Raw genomic sequence first — 16,468 nt, 5'->3', positions numbered from 1 at the left:
ATACCACAGCCAGATAAAGACACTACAAGAAAAGAAAACTCTAGATCAATATTCTTTATTAATAAATGTGAAAAATTCCTCAACAAAATACTAGCAAACCAAAACTGCAGCAGATTAAGAGGATTATACTCCATGACCAAGTGAAATTTATCCCAGGAATACAAGAGTCAACAGATGGAAATCAATCAATGTAATACACCACATTAACGGCATGAGAATGAAACCACATGATCACATCAATTGACGCAGAAAAAGCATTTGAAAAAAATCCAACATCCTTTCATGAAAAAAACACTCAACAAACTAGGAATAGAAGAAAACTTCCTCCACATGATAAAAGACATTTAAGCTGCTAGATAGAGAGGATGTTCCTCAACATTGTGAATGTACTAAAGGTCGATGAATTGCACACTTACAAATTGTTAATTATATATTACGTGAATTTTACTTCCTTAGAAAAAGGAGGAGGAGGAAGAGGAAGAGAAGATGAACCAGCCATGACCATGAGGAACAAAATTGATGAGTCTCCCGCTCTTACAGGACTTTAGTGCTAACATAGTAGACACATAAGAAGCAAAGAAATAACCACCATTTGTTGAAAATGTACTATGTAGCAGGCACTATTATAAGCACTCTGAGTACAAAATCACAAACCCCTCAGAACTACCCAATGAAGTAGGTTATCTTCTTTTTACATATAAAGAAATAGAGGCACAGAGAGATAAAAACAACTTGCCTGAAGTCAAGTAGCCATAAAGTGGGAGAGTCAGGATTTCAAGCCAAACAGTCTAACTTCAGAGAGTATGTTCATAACTATTATACTATACAATGCCATAGATGGAGGGGGGCGCGAATAAAGCAGGGTATAGAGATGGCACTGCTGAAGTTCTTAAATATCCTACTAACATACATTTTGATTGCTATAATTAAATTTAGCTGACACATTAAGATTGATAAAAGTACACAGTAAATAGTCTGAAAGGTTTTAAGAGAATATGGAATGTTCAGCTTGGCTCGCATCCACTTGAGATAAGAACAGATACAGCAACAAATAGAGAACCACATCCAGTTAAAATTAATGTTGTTCACCGTAAAATCAAGTAATACTCAAGATTCTTGTTGGAATCACTGACTCACATAAAATTAGTATAAGAAACGAATTTAAATATTATCAAATCCAATTACATCCTTCTTTAGTTAAGGAAAAGTTCTCAGAGAAGCTAAATAACTTGCTACTTTGTCCCAGAGCCATACTTCAATCCCCTAAATCTTAAGCTCTCAGTCTTTTCGGTATATTTCACCCATAGCCACATAGATCTACTTATCAGATTTCAGAGAATTGGTATGCAAAATAATTAAAAATGAAAATTTAAATGAACACAGGTAAACTTTTTTATAAGCATATATATATGTGTGTATATACATATATGTTTAAAATATTTATATGTATGCTTAATTCTACATAAATATAAATAGATTATGGCACATCTTTTCACATTTCAGCTATTGCACCTTAACACAATATTGCAATATTTAGATTTAAAATGCAAAAAAAAATTATACCTAAACAAACATCCTCAATATATGAAAGGAAATAGTGACAAAAAGTAGAAATAAGAGCTAGGAAATCCTCTAGCATCTTGGGAAAATGAAGTGCACTTATGCAAATTGTGGGCATTATTAAGTTTTGTCAAACCTCAAATAAATGCTGCTAAGTATTTTCTACTTATTTTATACTCCTGTGTCATAAGGAAAATGTCACCCATATGTGTTTAATGCAATTTTACTTAAGCTGAGAATAATATAATTGCTGAAGTATTATTTAATGTCCAGTAAGTTTTTCGAGTTTTACCAAGCCTTCCTTCTCCCTCTGAACAAGCAAGTGGTGTTTTGCCAGCACAGAACAGAACTTGAACAGGGGGCAGATTGAGTTTGGTTCTAAACTTAGAGCACACAAATTTGAGTGACTGCCAAGCCTGCTGAAATGTGTTTTCTCCAATCTTCATAAAGTGCATGAGGATTTCAAAGGAAAAATTGTAAAGCTTTCCATTGTGAGTTTTCTTTTACCATTGAATACTTTCTGAATTGAAAACCATATATTGAATTTAAGATTATGATGTACTCTATCTAGTCCTGGTCTCAATATATTTCACTTAAGTATATTTTCCCCAAAATGCTATCTTGCAATATTTTTAAGCCTATGCATTTCCTTTATGTAGATATAGATCAATTAGTCCTAGCCCTTATAGTCCTGAAATTAGTCTATCTTTAATAACCAAAGAACAAGTAAGAAGTGCATCAGAGAAATATTTACATAAAAGGATAATATACAATCAATAAGAACTCTAATTCCTGATCATACCGAAGAGTGTAAGATGATTCACTAAGTCTTGAAGGGGGATGGGAACGTATTAGTGAAATCAACAGATTGATCCAGACATATGGAAGGCATGGAAGGCGACTGAGAGTGGGAGAGGGGAGAGAAAGGACATGAAAACAAGGTGCCGTGTCGATCAGTTCACTTGCTGCCAATAAACTGAAAAACATGTCATGGCAAATTTACCATTTAAATGGGATGACATTTAAATAATTCCTTTTGTTCATGTTTTTGAGACCTCTATGATTCCTAAAGCAGTATGAGTTATTTTGCATATTTCTATTCCTTTTAAAAACTTTTTTCACCTAATTTCAAATCTGAATCTTTTGCATTGCAGCTAAACTATGCTAAGAAATATGAAGGAGGTTCAAAAAGGATGAAAGAGTTAACATCTTCAAGAATAAATTCTTTAATTATTAAAAAAAAGCTGGCATTTGGGATCATGCTGAGAGGTGGGATTTTATTTCTAGATTTCATTTATTAATGATCATTTTAACTGATTAAGGATTAGTTCTCTATTTCCATCTCTGCAATTCCAAGCATTTGTTGCTTTCACACCTCAATTTTTTTTTTCAGGATGAAACTCGATATGTCTGAAGATTATTTTTCTATAGATTTTGCTTCAGTCGTGGGTTAACTATTGATATATCCATATTCTTAGCACTCTGAAACAATATTCTGGTCCTGAATTCTGAAAAAATTACCTAGCTTTTAATTTACCAAAAGAGGAAGATTATAAAATCAGCCTTCATTTCACGTTATTTGGTTGAGTCGTGAGTATAAGCTTGGAATGTCTTCCCAGTTAGTTCAAGTTAACCAACAGTTGCACTGCTGATCACTTTTGCAAATAACGTGACATCATTTCTCAGACATTTAAGAACTATATCCCCATATTGGTACAGAAGGTATACTGCATAAATATAAATAATGTAAGCTACCATATTTTTAAAGTTGGACAAAATCTGGGTCATTGAGCAATTTTGCCAGAAATCAAATCAAACCAAGAAATACCTAAGTGGCACCTAGCAGTCCTGGGCAGCACAGCTAGGTGAGTAGCTGCTGCTGTCAGGCTGCCTCAGTTCAAATGCTATTTCCATCGATTTGTGACACTAGGCAAATTAATCTTCTATTTGGCTAGGTTTCCCCATCTATAAAACTAGATAATCATAGTGAAACCTCAACCTACAGACACAGGATTGTTGTGAGAATTAAATGAGTTAATACTTAGAACAATGCCTGACATACATAGTAAGTGTTCAATTCTTGTTAGATATTATTATGTAAAAAATTTTCCCCGTGGAATTCTGCAAATATAATTTTTCAGCCCCTTCTTCACACTTTGCTGAGAACACAAGCAATCCTTGACACATGGCTATTTAAATTTTAGTTATTCAAACTTGAACTACTTGGTAGATTTCACAGGCTGTTTCTTCCAGCACTTTGAGCCAGCAGCACACAGACAATCTTGCAGACTTGTTCTTGCACTCGACGTCTTTGGTACCCAAGATCCACATCCTCTAGACCTCAACATCAGGCCTCCTTCTCTTCTGAAACCATGTCTCAAGTACAACCCTGTCAACTACTAGAGAGGTGTGCTTAATCTCCCACAAAGTGCCGTAGATTTCGTGTTGATGTTCTGCCATCTTTTACTTCATATATTTTGAAGCCATGTTATTAAGAGTGCAGACATTTAGCATTTTTACATCTTTCTCGTGAATTAGCCCATCTTTGGGTTAGTTAGGGATATCTTCCAAGCTGTTTCCTTTCAGTCTTTTATGTATCTCTGTCTCATGCTCAGCCTGTTAACTAATAACAAAACAATTATATAAGACTAGTTATTATCATGGGCTCTGTTTGAATAATATACACCACAGAGAGCTCTATGCTACATATTTTTAAGCATGCCATTATATTCCTGGATGTTAAATTGACAAAATATTGTATTTTTATGGTAATATCACAACTGTCTTATACCCTTTCAACTAGCAGTGCCTTTTCATTCATGCATGACACATTTATTAAACACATTCCATGTGCTAGGCCTCAATTGGATAAGAAACACAAATAATGAACTCTCCTGGCCCTCAGATGCATATAATCCAGTAATGTACAAGAATTCAAGTAGTTTTCTTCTAGGATTATATCACTATTTATTCTGAAATATTATTGTGTTGGATATTATTTGCGTGTTTGTCTTTTTCTAGTTTCAGAACTTTTATGACAACCATGATCCAGTTTTATAAAAGTAAGGCTGGTCTTAATTCTGGCACTTTAAGCACGTCTCTGGAAAGGGTGCTCTATGAAGTAAGGAAGTATCGGAATCATGGGCAAATGTCATGTGACTCAGTCAGAGCATGAGAGAGCCTGACACTTTTCCTCAAGATCATCACAATCTGAAAGGATGATGGCATCAAAGAACTTTCTTTTTTTTAGGAAGATTAGCCCTGAGCTAACATCCGCTGCCCATCATCTTTTTGCTGAGGAAGATTGGTCCTGAGCTAACATCCGTGACTACTTTCCCATCTTCCTCTACTTTATATGTGGGACATCTGCCACAGCATGGCCTGATAAGTCGTGCATAGGTCCGTGCCCAGGATCTGAACCATGAACCTCAGGCCACAGAAGCAGAGCACACAAACTTAACAGCCACACCACCGGGCTGGCCCCAAGAACATACACTTTTTGTAGAACCCTCATTTCTCATTACATTCTTATAGCTCTGTGGACACTTTCACAACATTACAGATTATTCAGACGCATTAAACTGTCTCTACACTGTTGGTTCATACCATTTATACTCTTCACTAAGTTTGTAAAACAAGGGTTGGAGCAAAGTTTCATTGATAATTAGACTATGAGCCCTTATCATTGCATGGGTCTCTCCATAAATCCATTTCTTATTTAATTTAATTGCTAACCTTCACTTTTTTCTTTCTATCCTCCGGTACGTTGGCTTATATTGAAAAAAGACATTGAAATGAGGAATCAAACAAGATTTAGAAGACCAGCTCTGGAAGGAAAGGGACTCTGGTTCCTTGGCGAGTTGGAGCCAAGCCTGAGGATCAACACGTCTTTCTCGCTGCATTCCACAACCTTTGAAATCTCTCTTCCCTAGGACTGCTTGTTTTCATATGGGTATGCACAATCAACACACACTTCCAAGATGAAAACCCAGAAATGCTAATTTTGTGCATAAGCACTTCAGACACTATTTGAAAGAAATAACAGATTGATTTATGCAGAGGAAATGAAGACATTTCACATGTTCTGTTATCATTATGACCAAATCTACTGACAACAACATGTACTTTTTGCTAAGTGGAGAGCTATCGCCAGACACATTATGGCTGTTAAGTGAGTTTGTGATCTTTTCTTGCTCAAGATTGTGGCAGCCACAGTGGGCTGAGGGTGATCATCAGAAAGGGGTATGAAGCATTGGAACCATTCTCTCCCCATAGGAACTGGGACAAATTTCTTCAAGTGGAATTTACTCCCATAGAAAGCTCCTTCAGATACTTTTTTCTCATACGTGCACAAAAATATGATAGAAAAACAAACACAAACTAATAAAGCCCAACATTTATAAAATGCTTTGTATGATGTGCACGTCTATCAACTTCTCCTAATTGAGCACTGTAATATATTTTGCAGATGTAGAATATGAATTTCAACAAAGCTAAGTGACTTACTCAGGCTGAAACTAGAACCAGAATCCTAGAGCCTGATTCTTCCCACTTAGTCATTGCAAAACAGCCCCAGACTGGAGGATATGGTTTATATCTTCTTAGAATAAAAACCAGGAATTGAGCTAAGAGTTAGAAATCTACTCTAAACAGAAGTAAAGGAAATGGAGGTGTTCCAGGCAAAAATATTTCTGAAAAACATTATATGACTAAAAAGTGTTCTAAACATAGTAAATAATAGTAAATTTCCTTATAGCAAATGATCCTTTTATAGGCAAAAACTGGTTTTAGAAAAAACCCTTAGATTATTTATTTTCATGACTACAGTGTAAAAGATCAATAAAGATAATAATTTGCAAATATTTATACTTATTAAGTGCCAAGCACGGTTTTAAGTATGTTTCATGAATTATCTCATTAGACAACACAGTATCCTTTGAAGGAATTCTCATCATTGTTCCCACTCTCCAAATGAGGTAAATGAGACCCAGGGAGGGTACACAACTTGTCCAGAGTCATTTTGTTACTAAGAGGTCCAGGTGAGACTTGAACTCAGAGACTCTGCCTCCAGGACTGCAAGTATAATGGAGTTCTGCACTCAGCATACTAAACCATAGCTCACCTGTTCCCACCTCCCCCACAGGCTCCTCACCATCTCTACTCCCCTCAGCAGTCAGAGCCACCCCCTTCTCTGGCCTGAACAACTACGTACTCTCCTCACTGTCTCCCTGTTTCAATGTTCCCCATACACAAACACTCCTCTCTACAGTAAGCAGTGTGATCCTTTTTTTCTTTTTTTTTTTTCCTGGTGAGGAAGATTCACCCTGAGCTAACATCTGTGCCAACATTCCTCCAATTTTTGTATGTGGTATGCTTCCACAGCATGCCCAATGAGTGGAGCAGTTCCCCGCCCAGGATCCAAACCCTTGAACCCAGGCCGCTGAAGTGGAGCAGACAGAACTCTAACCACTCAGTCTTGGGGCTGGCCCCCAGTGTGATTTTTTTAAAACATAAATCCTGTCATATTTCTCTCTTCTCCTCAGAACTCTTCAGTGGTTTCTTATCACACTCAGGACAATACCTGCAGTCCTCACCTTGGCCCAGACAGCCTGACAAGTTCTGGCTTCTGTCTCTCTTTCCAACCTCATCACTGGCCCAATCATGCTGGACTTCCTGCTACTCCTCAAATAAGTCTTGTTCATTTTCTCTTAGGGCCTTTGCACCTGTTATTACCCCATCTGAAATGGTTGTCCAATGATATTCAACAAGATTTGTCCCCTCACTTCATTTGGTCACTGCTCATGTCACCTCCTCAAAGAGGCCTTTGCCACCCCTCAGAAAACCATGTAAAGTGTACCCCCATTCTGCTCCATCACTGGCTATTTCTTTACCTGCTCTTGTCTTCATCACTAAATTTAATATTACCTGGTATTTTCTTATGCTTTCTACTTAGCTGTTGATTTGTCTATCATTTTACCATTAAAAAGTAAACCGCATGAGGAAAGAGACGTTGTATCATTCATTATACTTTATCCCTAGGACCTAGAAAACTGCCTGGGAAATAGTGAGCCTCAAGAAATATGGAGCGAATGAACTGATTAATTAAAGAGTTAAAATATCCTAAGGATCAATCTTAAGAAATTGTAACCAATACCAGATTAAAAGGCATAACATATAAAGGTCATTGATATATATCGCAATTTTCTTTCTAGGAAATTTGTGTGATGAACATTATATCACATTTTAATTGCCAAAAACATTATGGAATCCAAGAAAGGAGAGTATCCTAAAAGAGGGACAATGGCTTAAGACCACACAACCCTGAGACCAGTTAGTATTCAGCCTCCTCTCCTGGACTTTCTTTTCAATGTTACTCATGGTTGAAATTAATTAGTACGTTTAAAAAACTTACTAAACTGGTAGCCTTTGGAGTAGGAGAATGACCATTGCAATATGGTACTGGAGCCATTAGCCCCTGGTTCCTTCCATTTCCCAGTCCTGATCCTAACCTCGACTCAGAGCTCAGATCGAGAGGAGGGAAGCAAATGGCTGTAATGTTTTCTTGGCTTTGGAAATATTTTGACTGACTTTACACAAACTAGTAACCTAGTACAGCTTATTGACAAGATATCTGAGCTAGCGTCCCTGAAGAATCTTAATGTCATTTTCACCTAGGAGTTTAATGTTAAGTTAAGGTCTTGGCCGTATCTTGACTTTATGAGGTCTCAGATCATCTATTCCACCCAGAATTTAAATATAGTCTCCTAGATGCATGATATTTGTTCTCTAAGAATAATTTCCAATGCCAATCTCTTGTGGGAAATATTGTAGCAAGTGTTATATGGAATTCCTGCCTGTCAGAGCACACTTTGATTTTTTCTCAATAAGCATCCCTACATGCAAAAATAGAAGAAAAAAACTATTTATCATCAGAAAAACCAGTGTCAGAAAAACTGCTGTTCAGTTTCTAAAAGATGGAAAATAGTCTTAAATGTTTTGACAGAGAACAAAATTCACAAACAAATGGAGGATTTGTGAATAACAACAAAATTTGGAGAAATGTTACAACCCAAAAATTCACCAGCTGCTTACAAATCAAAATTCTGGTGTTTCTGGTGGATCATTTAGTTCCACAGCACAATGGTTATAAGAATCGTTAGCAAACAGGAGCCTCAAAGGAGACACTGTACTAGTTAGAGTAGGCCAAAGTGATATTAAAAGGACCCCAATATATATCATGCTGAAACATAATGGACATTTAGGTTATACTCATGTAACAGTCCAGGGAAGAAGTATTGGTCAGTGGACAACTCACTGTTACATGGTGATTGAAGGATCCAGGCTTCTTCTATATTGTGGCCCCACCATCCCTTAAAGCCTGGAGCCTCATCATCTGCATTCACATGCCCAAAGGAGAAAAAGAAGCTGGAGTTCTCACAGCCACTTCTGCACCCTCAACCTGGGCAGGGCACGCTTCTCTTCCTCTCACATCTCACTCCACTGTTGAGAAATAGTCATTTGACCATACCCAGCAGTGCTGGTAAATGCAGTCCTTTGCTGTTTACCAAGAAAGAGGAAAACAGATTCTAGTGACCAAAAGCCATCTCTGCTGAAGATAGGAGAAGAAATACACTATTTAATATTAATAACCACCAGAATCCGAATGAAAGGAATTATATTTCTACGATGTGGCAAAGATTGCTAATTGTCCCCCAAATCAATTCTCTCCTTTTTCTATTATTTCAGGACCCCTGAAATTTAACCAAGTACATGATCTCCCACACTAAAAGACCTTTTTTCCGGCCTCCCTTATAATTAGCTGTGATTCTGTCACTAAGTTCTGGCCAAAGGGAGGAGCTGGGAAATGCACTATTTCTGAGTCACAGCCTTAAAGAGAGGAGGGATTCTCTTTCCTTCCCACTTATTTCCCGTCCTGCTGACTGGAATGTGATAAGCCAAATGACCTGGTAAGCCATCTGGGACTATGTTGATGTGAGCAAAACCCTTGATATCACGGTGCAAAAAGATTCAAGGGGCCCAGATTCTCATGACATACCAGCCTACTTATGCCCAGACAGTTAAATGAGAGAGAAATACACTTCTATCTTGTTTAAGTCACTGTTTTTTATAAATCTCCATTACACATGCCAAATGTATAACTAATACATATGGCAAACAATATGGAATTCTGTTCATCCCCAGTTCAACATTTAAAATGTCATAAAAAGGGAATGAAAGAAAGGAACTCAGCCAAAGATAGCAAATATAAATGTATTGATTCCAGCTATACAACATGAATTGAACTAGATATTAATGGTCTTTTTCATTAAATGTATGGCTATTGAAGGTGAGATAATAAAAGATAATCGCCATCCCTGCTCAAGGGCTAAATTCATCCTTATGATGTTTATGAAAACTGCTCTTCGTTTATTTAGACAATTACCTGGAAATGTTCTGGAGGATTTTCCTGTGTTCCCCTAGAACATAATTTGCCAAGAGAAGGATATTTATCTCATCAAACCATCAGACTTCAGATAGTGTTCATGGTGTGCAATTACCCTGTCTTCACAAAGACACACGTGAGCATACATGGTCTGGGGCATCTATTGGAGCCAATGCTCAACGTGAGCTACGTCAAAAGTCAGACTCCCAACCAAGAGAGGAGCACAACTTCGATTCTAAATTTGGGATTGTTGTAAGACACAAGGAGGACAGTTGCTACTCATGGTTGGGGTGTGGGATGCTAACAACAGACAAAGGGATGTCCAGTGACGGCCAAGATAATATAAAATGAAGGACCCAGGTAGACTAAGCACAGAGATAGGAAACAAAAGGGTAAGAAGCAAAGGCCTGACCAGAAAATCCCCTTCGACCTTTGATGAGGATGTTTATCAGGCATGTGTACACACATGTGTGCACGTGTGTGTGTGTATGTGTACATGCTTTCTTTCAGCACAAAAGAGCTAGAGCTGTGTAGAGGGGAAACTTCACCACAACCACCATTCCAGGCCCATGACTTAACCAGTGGTCAGGCCTCTCATGGTCTTAGAAGAGTCACACATCCATACATGTTTGAGCTTTTCTGGAGCTTTCTTAGACAAAACATCCCTAGAGGTTTACAGATTATGAAGTTAAAATTCACTATTATTGAAACAATCATGTTCCTAGCAGTAAGCAGGCCTCCATGTGACAGCTCACCTCTGGGGCTGATGGGCTCGTCTCCAGGTGGCTGAGTCCAAAGGAATGATGGTCTTTGCCCCTTCAGCCTCCTTACCCAGAGGGGCTGTTATGCACTAGCACATGCCCTTTCCCTCTGGGGGATGGAGAGGTTGCTGGTGATGACACATGCTAGTCTCCTGCCTATATAGGTTACCCATCGATTATTTTTTTCTGTGAGATCAACTAAGCAAATTGATCTAGTCACATCTGAAAGGAGGAATATATTTTTATATCTTAATTTACAAAATAGAGTTTATTTTTATACTAGGTCCATGCTTGGGCTCTGGAGTCAGACAGAAGCAGATTAAAATCCTAATAAAACAATCCCAGTACATCAAGAGCCAATATTTCTGTGCCTGTTACTTTATATGTATATATATACATATAAACTCATTGAATCCTAGGTGGTGGGTTCTATTGTTATCCCATTGTTCCAACAGGACTTGAACATGTGCAACTTCCTGTTAGGAGCCATATTCCCACCACCGTGTGACATTGCTTTCTAACTCTTTCGCCTATGATCTGTGTGGCTCTGAACTCTTAGCTTCCTGGGTAAAATACAGATAATAATAGCATCTGCCCCATAATATTATTGAGAAAATTTAATGAGCTAATCCTTATAGAAGTTCTGAGAATAGCTCTTGGCATATAGAAAGTGGCCAATAAATATCAGCTAAAAGTATACTAGCTTACACAAACCAATCTATTTGATTATTATTGAAAATCAAGTTACCATTGAATATTCACTGAAGCTATATAGGCTTCCATACATGGCAAAGATGCTCTCAAATCATGCACATGGGGTATGACTGAAAAGTAGATGCTGTCAAGAAATCATTGTTGATTTTAGGTGTGATAATGGCACTGTAATTATCCAAGAAAATGTACTTTTCTTGAGATGCATACTGAAATGTATTGAGTAAAATGACTTGGTATGCTTTAAAATTCTCCAGCATCAAGCCCAAAGAAAGGCAATAGATGAAATAAATATAGCAAAATGTTTATGGTTATGAAGCTGAGTGACGAGTATGTGAGTGTTTATTATACAGTGTATATTTGAATTTTTTCAAAATAGTAAATTAAAGGCATAAAAAAGAACACCAGGAAAAGTTTTATAGAACCGAATCTTCAAACTCCCTTCATAAAGCGCTATGGTTTTGGGGTCATGAGACTGCAGAAGAACCTCAGGGATGCAGGCAAGAGGGGGCAGGACAGAGTCCTTGGCTCTCTGCCCACTTGCAACCAGAGCTGCTCCTCTCTGACCTCTTTTCTCTAATGCAAAGCCATATAAGAGTTTCTTTACATGGGACAGAGGGGAAGGACATGCACTACTGACCCAGCCTCCTTGCTCTTTCCTTTTGACATTTTCAGATTGTGAGCCCTTCCAGCTCCCAAAAGCCCATACTTCTGAATCTCAAGATATCAAATTATATCACACACTACCTTCACTTTTGCTATTATCTATCAACTCCAAATCATTTCCTTTCATTTGTGGAAGATTTTAGCTCCTGGCTCACTGTCACTATGACCACCACCACACTAATTAAATTAAATACAAGTATTAGTTTCTCAAGTCCTTTCCTCCAAAGATCTTGTTATTTGCCGTACCTCAGCTGCTCCATATCAGAGTCAAAGCCAGCAGACTCCCCATTAGCCAATCTCATGAATAATGCTCTCTGAGAACTACCTGCTATCACTTCCTCCAATACTCCGATCCCATCCCATTCCCTCCCGTCCTACGCCCCTGGGACGTCTTTCCTCTTTTCCTAATTTAAGTTCCAGGAACAGTTATTTTATTATATCCCTTAGATATGCCCCCAAATCTCTTGCCTTTCTCTCACTTCATTGTACTTGTCTGGCAAAACCATCTCAGTTAAATCCAATCCTGTGTCTACTTGATACCTCTATCTAGGAAGCTGGAGAAACACATGAAACCATGCTGACTCAGCTTGCGTTGAATTCAAGAACACAAATCTCAAGTGGGGCCTCCACTGAAGGTATGCTACATTCTCCTGGAGCATGCACTCTTCACATGCCTAGGCAACCAGTTCTAGCCTTCATTTTACTCCTTAATCTTCAAAGACGTCCTTGCCTGTCTCACTCTCAGGTGATGTCCTTGCTGTCTACTTCACTAAGAAAATTCAAGCGATCCAAAGAGAACCTATACTGTGTTCTGGGTTGAGAGTGTCTCCCCAAATTCATGTCTACCCACAACATTTGAATATGATCTTATTTGGAAATAGGACCTTTACAGATGTAATCAAATTATGATGAGTCATATTGCATTAAGGTGGTCCTTAAATTGAATATGACTAGTGTCCTTATAAGAGGAAAAGAAACACAGGGACATAGAGGACACACACACACAGAGAATGTCATGTGATAACGGAGGCAAAGAATGGAGTGATACATCTATGAACCAATGAACGCCAAGAATTGCCAGCAAGTACCAGAAGTTAGGAGACAGGCGTGGACCAGACTCTCCCTCAGAACCTCCAGAAGGATTCAACCCTGCTGAGTCCTCAAGTTCTGACTTCTGGCCTCCAGAACTATGAGAGAATAAATTCCATTGTTTAAAGCCCCAGTTTGTGGTACTTTGTTACAGTAGCTCCAGTAAACTCACACAGACTCCACTCATCCACATACATCTGTCTCCACAAACCTTTCCTTCCAGCTTGTTAACACAAATAAACTCTCCGACTCCTAGTTAAAGCCAAGCCCATTCTTCTCAACTTGATCCTATCTCCTCTCCTTTACTCAGGCTCATCACTTCTATCTTCCTTTCTCTCATCATCCATATTTGTTTCTAATCTCTGCTCAATCATTCCCAATGGCATATAAACATGCTGTTATTTCTCTTACCTTAAAACCAAAATAAAAACAAAATCTTCACTTGACCCCACTCTCTTTGAAAGCCACCATCCCTTTTATTTGCTCCCCTTTGCAACAAAACTCCTCAGAATTGTTTTCTATATTCCCCTATTTTACCTCCCTCTCTCCCATTCCCTCTTAAATGCACTCCCATTAGGCTTTTATCAGTCATGAAACTGCCCTTGCCAAGGCCACCAATGACCTCAATATGCTTAACCCAATGATCTATTCTCAGTCCTTATTGTATTGGCCCAATAAGCAGTATCTGACACAGCTATTACTTTCTCCTCTTTAACTAAACTCTCTTCTTTTAGCTTTCAGGACAGCACATTCTCTTATTTTCCTTCTTTGTCACTAGTGGTTTCTTCTCTGTCCTCTTCACTGATTTCTCCTGTTCGCCAATCCTTAATTGTGGAATGCCCCAGAAAAATACCCCTAGGTCCTCTTTCTTCTCTATTCTCAGTCTCATATTGATAGCACAGATTTAAATACTCTCTACACCAATAACTTCCAAATGTACCTCTCCAGCCAAGACCTTTCTCCTGCATTCCAGACTCATGTCAACTGCACATTTGATATCTAACACATTTATTACATCACCATGTCCAAACTGAGCTGCAGGTCTTCTCCCTTGCCCCAAACTAGCTCCAACCACAGCCTTTTCCTTATTAAGGGATAGCAATTCCTTCCTTCTAGTTGCTCAAGTCAAGAGTTAGGAGTGAGTTTGCGTCTACTGCTTTTCTCAACTTCCACCCTCAATACTTAAAGAAATCCTATTGGCTCTACCTTCAGAGGACCCCCAGATTCGGGCCACCTGTACTAGCTGTCACTACCACACAGGTTTCTGACACACCACCATGTCTGCCCTGGAGGGGCAACAGCCTGTTACAGGTCTCCTTGCATCTGCCCATGCCCCACCCCCTGCAATCGACTCTCAATAATGCAATGGCTCCCCGTTTTACTCAGAATACAAGCCAATGCTCTTACTAGGATCTCTAAGGCACCATGTGGTCTGCTGCTGGTTATCTTTCTGGCCTTTCTTCTACCACACTACCCCCATAAACAGTTCAACACAATGGACACCTTGTTTTAACACACCACGGTCACCCCACCACATGACTTTTGTTATAGCTCTTTCCTTTACCGAGAGGATCTTTCTCTAAGGAAGCCACTGGCTAATCCTCTCACCTCCTTCAAGTCTTTGCACAAATCTCACCTTCCCTACAAAGCCCACACTGACTGCCTACTGAATGCTGCAAACTGCTTTTCACCCACCCCAGTGCTCTTGACTTCCCTTACCTGCTCTACTCTTTCTTTCTATACATAGTTCTCATCTTCTCCAACATTGTGTGATTTACTTATTTATTATTTTTATTAATTACAATCTGTCTTCCTGCACTAGATGTCATGCTCTTTGAGGGAATATCTTTGTCTGCTTTGTTCATCATGTATCCCAGGCACCTAGAACAGAGCCTGGGACACAGTGAGCATTCGAGCAACACTTGTTCTCTAGGAGGCCCATGTGATGGAGTCTAGAAGATGCTGCCCAGAGTCCATCACTGATCTGGCTGAATCTGAGTCACTATAATCTAATTCTAAGGAAATGGATGGATTGCCTATCCTTCCATAATACCTTCATAAATATAATCTCAGTCAATTTGAGCTTTAATGGGTTCAGGATTTTATTCCTTATTAAGTACTCGAAATGCAGCTAAACTGTGTTGCCAATTAAATGTGGAATAATATATCTTAAATGATAGTCCATCTAGGGGTAGCACTGATAGTCTCTTATGACAATGAATATGTCTAACAAGAATGCCATTTACACTTGAAGGTAGACCAAGGGAGCACCATCACCATGGCCAAAAATATATTGTCAATCTGTATTTAATATGTAAAAAAATGGGGGATGAAGGCCACAAAGTGTTGCTGCATACAACATGGTTAAAATATTTTAACTTAAGAGAAAAGTGAATTACCTAAACTAAATGCTAGCCATAGCCATTCAAATAAGAATCAATAAAGAACCCACAAGACACCTAGCTTTGAGCAATGTTCTTTTCTGGTGTTTATGCCTCTACTTGTAACTCATTTATTGCAGCAGTCTCATGACTCTAGTTATATGTGGTGATTGATGAATCAGAATGTTTAATGAGTTACGGCCCTATGAGTTGAAATAGGTCAGATGTTGGGGAAGGGAAACTAGAAGAAATACTTAAAGGACAAAATTTCATGTTGTCACTCATTAGGGAAATTCAACCTTATCAAGTGCAATGAACTATTTATTGCTACAAAAGGCATCAGTTCCCACAAAGAACATCCTTGCTAAACCCCAAAGCGAGGTGCATGTGTGTTGAGAATAACATATTTTTTAACGTTCTTAAAGTGTGTGTCACGTCCCTGATTTAGCCAGGAGGGCAGGCGTTCATGTAAAGAAGAGAAGCAGGTCTTCAGGAGTGTATTAAATTTAAATCCCATTTCAGGTATCTTGCTCCAAACAATCTGAGCATAATAAGTGTAGTGGAGGCCCTGAGCTTTGTTATTAAAACTTATAAAAAGAGCTGACAATAATCAATCTGAAGACATCACTACTCAAAGTATATTTCCCTTTAATGGATCTGTGAAACGCTTCTAGGAGACCTTTAAAATATTTTTATATATTTATCATATGGGCAGATGTATAAATTTCTGGGAGGGTTTTATAATATATATCACATACATTACTATACATATGCCATCCAAGTATAACTGCTTCAAATGTTGCGAAGGGTGAACCTCCTTTTGTGTCATAACTCATCTGGGTAACTATTTGATCTGA

Source organism: Equus caballus, chromosome 9 (genome assembly GCF_041296265.1).
Source record: "Equus caballus isolate H_3958 breed thoroughbred chromosome 9, TB-T2T, whole genome shotgun sequence".
Classification (NCBI taxonomy): domain Eukaryota; kingdom Metazoa; phylum Chordata; class Mammalia; order Perissodactyla; family Equidae; genus Equus; species Equus caballus.
Note: the sequence above shows the minus strand (reverse complement) of the source record.